Raw genomic sequence first — 7,500 nt, 5'->3', positions numbered from 1 at the left:
GACATGCCAAGACTCGCAAAATGTCGACCGTGGCATGCCAATGACATGTCAAGCCTCGCAAAATGTCGACATTGGCATGTCAAATGTCGACCATGGCATGCCAATGACATGCCAAGCCTCGCAAAATGTCGACCATGGCATGCCAATGACATGTCAAGACTCGCAAAATGTCGACCGTGGCATGCCAATGACATGCCAAGCCTCGCAAAATGTCGACCATGGCATGTCCATGGCATGCCAATGACATGTCAAGACTCGCAAAATGTCGACCGTGGCATGCCAATGACATGTCAAGCCTCGCAAAATGTCGACATTGGCATGTCAAATGTCGACCATGGCATGCCAATGACATGCCAAGCCTCGCAAAATGTCGACCATGGCATGCCAATGACATGCCAAGCCTCGCAAAATGTCGACCATGGCATGTCCATGGCATGCCAATGACATGTCAAGACTCGCAAAATGTCGACCGTGGCATGCCAATGACATGTCAAGACTCGCAAAATGTCGACCATGGCATGTCCATGGCATGCCAATGACATGTCAAGACTCGCAAAATGTCGACCGTGGCATGCCAATGACATGTCAAGACTCGCAAAATGTCGACCGTGGCATGCCAATGACATGCCAAGCCTCGCAAAATGTCGACCATGACATGTCCATGGCACGCCAATGACATGTCAAGACTCGGAAAATGTCGAGCATGGCATGCCAATGACATGCCAAGCCTCGCAAAATGTCGACATTGGCATGTCAAATGCCGACCATGGCATGCCAATGACATGCCAAGCCTCGCATCTTGGCACTAAAAAAACTCGCTGCTAGCCTCGCCACTAGCCTCGCTTCCTGTCGACAGCAAGCGAGGCTAGCGCCCACTCTGACATGTCAAATTGCACAGCAGGCATGTCGAAACGCGTCGAAAATCTACAAACAATGTCAAGTCCCATTTTTATTGATAATTTCCCCGCACAACCCGCACCATATAGTTAGTATATGATTTTTAGAAGGTCCTTGAACTTACGGATTTGAAAAATCTCGCACCGATTTTTTTTTACGATTTTCCCAATTTCCCGACTTCAAAAAATAAAATAAAATACTTGCCATGCTCAACAAAGTCTGAATTTTTTTCTGAAAATCCCTTGCATATATATGTACATCCCTGCAAAAAATCTCGTTCAAATTCCAAGCCATGATTAAATCATGGCCCAATATGACTCCTCGCGAAAACTGATGTCTCCTCCTGGCAGTGCCATAACAGCATAATATGCTATATAGGGGGGTGGTGCTCCCTGCATGTCAAAAATCCCAAGCATGGCATGCAGGCTGCACCATCGGTCTAGGGATGACATTCCCGCACATCATCACGTGTTGCCTCGGTATATATGATGTGTCGGGTTTGGGACATTCCCGCCCATGGTGGCGGCGACGGTGGCGGTCCCCCTCCGCCGCCGCCGCCACCATGGGTGCGTTTTCAAAATTTTTTTTTTTTTTTTTTAAATTTTTTCAAATGTTTTGAAATGTTTTGAAATGTTTTCAAACAAAACAAAAATGTTTTCGTTTTCAAAATTAAAAGGGGGACAAAATGGTTTTAAGCGGGGTGGAAAAAACGTTTTGAAAAATAGCGGGTTGGGAAAAATGTTTTCTCTTTAAACTTTTGGGTTGGGTTTGTTTTCTTTTGCTTGGGAGCGGGTGGGTGTTTTTCTCGACATGCATGTTTTCAACCCTCGGTTGCCCTCGGATTGTTGGATATTAGGGAGGGTTCGGCTTTGGATGAACCAATGCGCAGGCTTCTCCTAGGCGTGTTAGTGGGCGCACGGCAATGCAGTCCATGGACGTTTGTTTTCCGACGGGCTCGCCCAGTTCACTAGCATGTCGAAGATTTGTCTTCGCGGCGGCGATGAAGAAGTTTGTCCCTCTCTTTCGGTTGTCCCTGTTGCGGAGCTTTGTAATCAGCAATGCTCGGGCTTGTTCTTGGCAATGCTAGTGTCGGTTCGGCTTAGTGTGGTCCGAAAGGGCCCTCGCAGTGCACTAGCATGTTTGAGTGCGGGTTCGTGCGGCGGTGGTGAAGAAGCTTGTCCCTCGTTTGACGGTCAAGAGGGGTTCGAAAACAAAGTTCGTGCTTGTTCTAGGCGTGCATAGATAAGGGGTTGGTGCTATGTGTTAGGTCCTTCCCAACCCACGTTGCATGTCGAAAGCGAGTTCGTGCGGCGTCGACGAAGCTTCTCGGTAGCCGTTGAACCATTCGGTCGTACCTGTTGCCTTCGTATGTGTTTTCATGCCTAGCGGTGCGGCTCGGCTCCTACCCGGTGTATCTGCACTCGAGACGCGTCCCTTTGTTGGGATAGTCGAGACGTGTTTTTCGTTGGGCGGTGCTGGGTTTGGCTAACGCGACGGTGTATGAGTGGTAATTGGGTTGTATTCGACGGCAGGCTCCGTGCTTCGGCATCGAACTGTCGTCTCGTACCCCGCTTCATTGACGCGTCAAGATTCGTCCTGCGCGCAAGATGGGTTTCTGTTTTGGCTACCTATTGCGAAGGAATGCTGCCTCTCGTCGTCCCTTTCCTCCTCTTGCTGGCCTTGCCGGCGGGAGGACGACATCGTGGCGGTGCTCGTGTCCCGGACGAGCCGCACTCGTTGCGGTGCAGTTTCGGTGCTCGAGTTTCCGGTCGACATCTCGGATGCGGAACGCTGAAGGGGCGGTGGGTCTTTACGGCCTCCGACCGTCCGATCGAAGCCTTGTCGCTTGATGCGTACGACTGTCGTGCCCGTCGCGAGCCGTCGACCGTCAAGGTCGTCTGTCTCGTGCGGCGCCGGCGTCGAAGAGGAATGCTACCTGGTTGATCCTGCCAGTAGTCATATGCTTGTCTTAAAGATTAAGCCATGCATGTGTAAGTATGAACAAATTCAGACTGTGAAACTGCGAATGGCTCATTAAATCAGTTATAGTTTGTTTGATGGTACCTGCTACTCGGATAACCGTAGTAATTCTAGAGCTAATACGTGCAACAAACCCCGACTTCTGGAAGGGACGCATTTATTAGATAAAAGGTCGACGCGGGCTCTGCCCGTTGCTCTGATGATTCATGATAACTCGACGGATCGCACAGCCATCGTGCTGGCGACGCATCATTCAAATATCTGCCCTATCAACTTTCGATGGTAGGATAGTGGCCTACCATGGTGGTGACGGGTGACGGAGAATTAGGGTTCGATTCCGGAGAGGGAGCCTGAGAAACGGCTACCACATCCAAGTGTCACGGGCCGCATGTTAAAAACAAAGAAAATGCCCAAGACATCATATATCTAAGCCCATGAAGCCATGTCTTCATGGAAGCTTCTGGAACGTCCCGGAGAAATCAAGAACGTGGCGGAGCATTCAAGATAATCTAGGGCATTCCGGAACATTCCACACAAGTGTACATATTTAAGCCTCACCTAGAATAATCTAGATTAGGCAAGTTGTATCTAGAACTATGCTAGATATTTTTGGATATAAGTAGGGGATTCTAGAACCCTCCATTGAGGAGGTGACTTAGGCCTATAAATAGGAGGCAAGGCCATTTGGCCAAACCATCCAAGAATCCAAGAATTGTAAGCAATTGTAAAGCTCTCTTAACTTTCAATACAAAACTTCCTTTCTCCCATCTTCTAAGTGATCTTAGCATTCTCCAAGCTATCTTAGCTTTCTTTGTGATTCAATCCGGGGAAGCGAGGCTTCGAAGGCTTACTTAGCTTGTTCATCGAGGTATTCAAGTCTAAGTGCCGCACGGGCGGAAGGCTTAAAGAGTCATCCCGTGACAGCTGGTATCAGAGCCAAGCTCGTGAATCACTTGAAGGAAAGTAGGATATGGCAAGTGGAGAGATGGTGTCCGGAGTCTCCGACCTAAGGGAGCGTACTGCCGAGGTCCAAGACGTTGCCAAGAGCAAGCCAAAGTTAAAGGACTTGCAAGCATCGATGGAGACCATGGAAGAGCGACTCGAGAAGGTGGAACGAACCATACTCGAGTTCGATACTCGACTTGATGAGGACGTTGTCGACAAGGAGGAAATCCAAACCATGGTGGACAATGGTAAGGATGAATTGCGTGGCTTGGTGGAAGGGCTGCGAGATGAGCTCCTTGGCGCTCTCAACACCATGGCAGACAAGATGCGGAGGGAAGTCCAGGTTCACCTTGACAACATAGAGGCAAGGTTTGTGGCACTTCAAGAAGAGATAAAGGACACAAGGGAACTCAAGGGAGATGTGGCGTTTTGTAAAGAAGCAGTCGTGAAGCAATTCGTGCAAGGGTCGAGGGAAATCAAGGCGTTGGACTCCAAGGTAATCGACTCCTTTAAACCCAAATCCTATAATGGGAAGAGGGAAGCAAAGGAGCTCGACACATTCGTGTGGAACGTGGAGCGATACTTCAAGTACCTGAAGCTTGAAGATGACGAGTCCAAAATCTCAACGGCAACCATGTTCTTAGCTGACAATGCCCTTATGTGGTGGCGTCGTCGGAGCATGGAGATTGAGCAAGGTACGTTCTCCCTCACCACTTGGGATGAATTTAAGAAAGATCTTATGTTGCACTTCTATCCCCAAAATGCCAAGTATGAAGCCAAGGAGAAACTAAGGTGGCTCAAGCAAACGGGGAGCGTCAAAGACTATGTCAACGCCTTCGTGAGCTTGTTATTCGAGGTGCCCAACATGTTAGAGGAAGACAAGCTCATGTACTTCATGAGTGGATTGCAAAATTGGGCAAAACTCGAACTACAAAGGAGACACGTGCAAACATTGTCTGATGCCATTGCCGCTGCCGAATCCTTGATTGAGTTTAAATCAAGCCACCAAGGTGATTCCAAGTCCACGGGGAAGAGGGGTAACCATGAGAGAAGTGGGGGAGAACATAAGCCGAAGGACAAGGCCGAGACAAGCAAACCGAAGGAGAAGAAAGCCGATAAGCATGACAAAGGCAAAGGTAAGTCTTGGCAACCCACTTGTTACCTATGCGACGGCCCTCACATGATGCGAGATTGCCCACAAAAGAAAGCCCTTAAGGCTATGGCCTTCAAGGAGGACAAGGCCGAGGAGAGTAACGATGCAACGATGGGATGCATCCGTCTACTGAATGCCATCCAGACAACCCTCCCACAACCTAAGGCTCAAGTTGGGGGAGGATCATTGTTCGTTGACGTCAAGACTGGTGACAAGACGACGCGTGTGTTGGTGGACACGGGAGCAACACACAACTTCATGACGTCGGAGGAAGCCACAAGGCTTGGCCTCCGAGTCACCAAGGAGCCCGGTAGCGTGAAGACGGTAAATTCCGCTGCCACCCCCATTGTTGGAGTTGCGCGCAATGTACACGTAGACATTGGCACATGGAAGGGAACAATCGACTTCACCGTAGTCAAGATGGACGACTATGGCGTAGTCATTGGGTTAGAGTTCATGGACAAGGTACGAGCCTTTCCCATTCCCTTCTACAATATTTTCTGTATCCTGGCCGACGGAAGACAACCTTGCCTAGTGCCATTGGAAAGGCAAGCCAAGAAGTGTACCCAGCACTTGTCGGCAATTCAATTTGCCAAGTCTTGGAAGAAAGGCGAGGCCACATTTCTTGCAACCCTAATGTTGAATGAAGGGGAGGAGAAGCACGGGCCTTTGCCGAAACAAGTGGAAGACGTCCTTGTGGAGTTTGCGGACGTGATGCCTAAGGAACTGCCAAAGAAGTTGCCACCAAGGAGAGAGGTCGACCATGCAATTGAGTTGGAGCCTGGTGCTAAGCCTCCCTCCAAATCACCTTATAGGATGTCGCCACCCGAGTTGGAGGAATTGAGGAAGCAACTCAACGAGCTGCTTGATGCTGGCTACATCCAACCCTCCAAGTCCCCATATGGTGCACCCGTCTTGTTCCAACGCAAGAAAGAAGGTAGCCTAAGGTTGTGCATCGACTATAGAGCATTGAACAAGATTACCATCAAGAACAAGTACCCACTTCCGTTGATCGCCGACTTATTCGATCAACTTGGTGAAGCAAGGTACTTCACAAAGTTAGATCTTCGATCGGGATACTACCAAGTGAGGATAGCCCCTGGAGACGAATCGAAGACGGCGATGGTGACCAGATATGGAGCGTTCGAGTATAAAGTCATGCCATTTGGTCTAACCAATGCCCCCGCAACATTCTGCACATTGATGAACAAGGTATTCCATCCTTATCTTGACAAGTTTGTCGTGGTTTACATTGATGATATCGTTGTCTATAGCAAGACATTGGAGGAGCACGTCAAGCACTTGCGCATAGTGTTCAAGACCCTTCGGGAGCATGAACTCTATGTCAAGAAGGAGAAATGCTCCTTTGCCACAAAAGAAGTAGAAGTTCTTGGCCACAAGATAAAGGAGGGGAAACTTATGATGGAAAAGGGCAAGATCAAGGCCATTCAAGAGTGGGAACCGCCGACCAAGGTACCAACACTACGATCTTTTCTGGGGCTAGCCAACTACTATCGGAGATTCATAAAAGGGTATTCAGCCATAGCGGCACCCTTAACAGACCTTCTTAAGAAGAACAAGACATGGGAATGGACGGACCAGTGTCAAGAGGCCTTTGAGAGGTTGAAGAAGGCCCTAATGGAGGAGCCTGTACTAAGGTTGCCCGACCTTAGTAAGCCATTCGAGTTGCACACTGATGCTTCCGACTTTGCCATAGGAGGAGTGTTGATGCAAGAGGGACATCCGATAGCCTATGAAAGTCGCAAGCTAAACAATGCCGAGAAGAGGTACACGACCCATGAAAAGGAGATGACCGCCATCATCCATTGCCTTAGAGTTTGGAGGCATTACTTGCTTGGAACCCCATTCATCATCAAGACGGACAACGTTGCCACTAGCTACTTTCAAACCCAACAAAAGCTCACACCTAAGCAAGCAAGGTGGCAAGAGTTCTTAGCGGAGTTTGATTACAAGCTAGAGTACAAGCAAGGAAAGGAGAACGTGGTGGCCGATGCTCTAAGTAGACGAGTAGAGTTAATGGCTACGGTACTCAAGCCGCAAAGCCATCTCTTGGGCCGTGTCCGAGAAGGTTTATCACATGACGTCCAAGCCAAGAACATTGTGGAGTTTGTCAAGGATGGGAAGACAAGAAGGTTTTGGCTTGACGACGGCTTGCTATACACCAAAGGCAAGCGGATCTATGTCCCAAAGTGGGGAAGCTTAAGGAAAGAAATCCTTAAGGAGTGCCATGACTCAATGTGGGCAGGACATCCTGGCACTCACCGCACGTTGGCTTTGGTGAGCGATGCTTATTATTGGCCACAAATGCGAGATGATGTAGATTCATACGTGAGGACTTGTCTTGTGTGCCAACAAGACAAAGTGGAACAAAAGCAACCGGGAGGACTGTTGGAACCACTTCCCACCCCATCAAGACCATGGGAATGTTTAACCATGGATTTCATCACACATTTGCCCAAGTCTGATGGATGTGGATCTATCTTCGTCGTGGTCGATAGATTCAC

At 49.0% G+C, this 7,500-nt stretch overlaps 1 long non-coding RNA gene across 1 annotated transcript in view; it reads right to left on the bottom strand.

Annotated features, from left to right (window-relative positions):
- LOC126597266 (uncharacterized) overlaps positions 1 to 3,709 on the bottom strand; it is a 126,511-nt gene extending 122,802 nt beyond the window's left edge. Inside the window, exon 1 of the long non-coding RNA XR_007614197.1 lies at positions 3,627 to 3,709. This is a non-coding gene — a long non-coding RNA (uncharacterized LOC126597266). The remainder of the gene's footprint in view (positions 1 to 3,626) is intronic.
- Between the last annotated feature and the right edge of the window lie 3,791 nt (positions 3,710 to 7,500).

This window comes from Malus sylvestris, chromosome 13 (assembly GCF_916048215.2).
Source record: "Malus sylvestris chromosome 13, drMalSylv7.2, whole genome shotgun sequence".
In the NCBI taxonomy this organism is placed as follows: Eukaryota; Viridiplantae; Streptophyta; class Magnoliopsida; order Rosales; family Rosaceae; genus Malus; species Malus sylvestris.
This window is presented reverse-complemented; position numbering and strand designations above follow the sequence as displayed.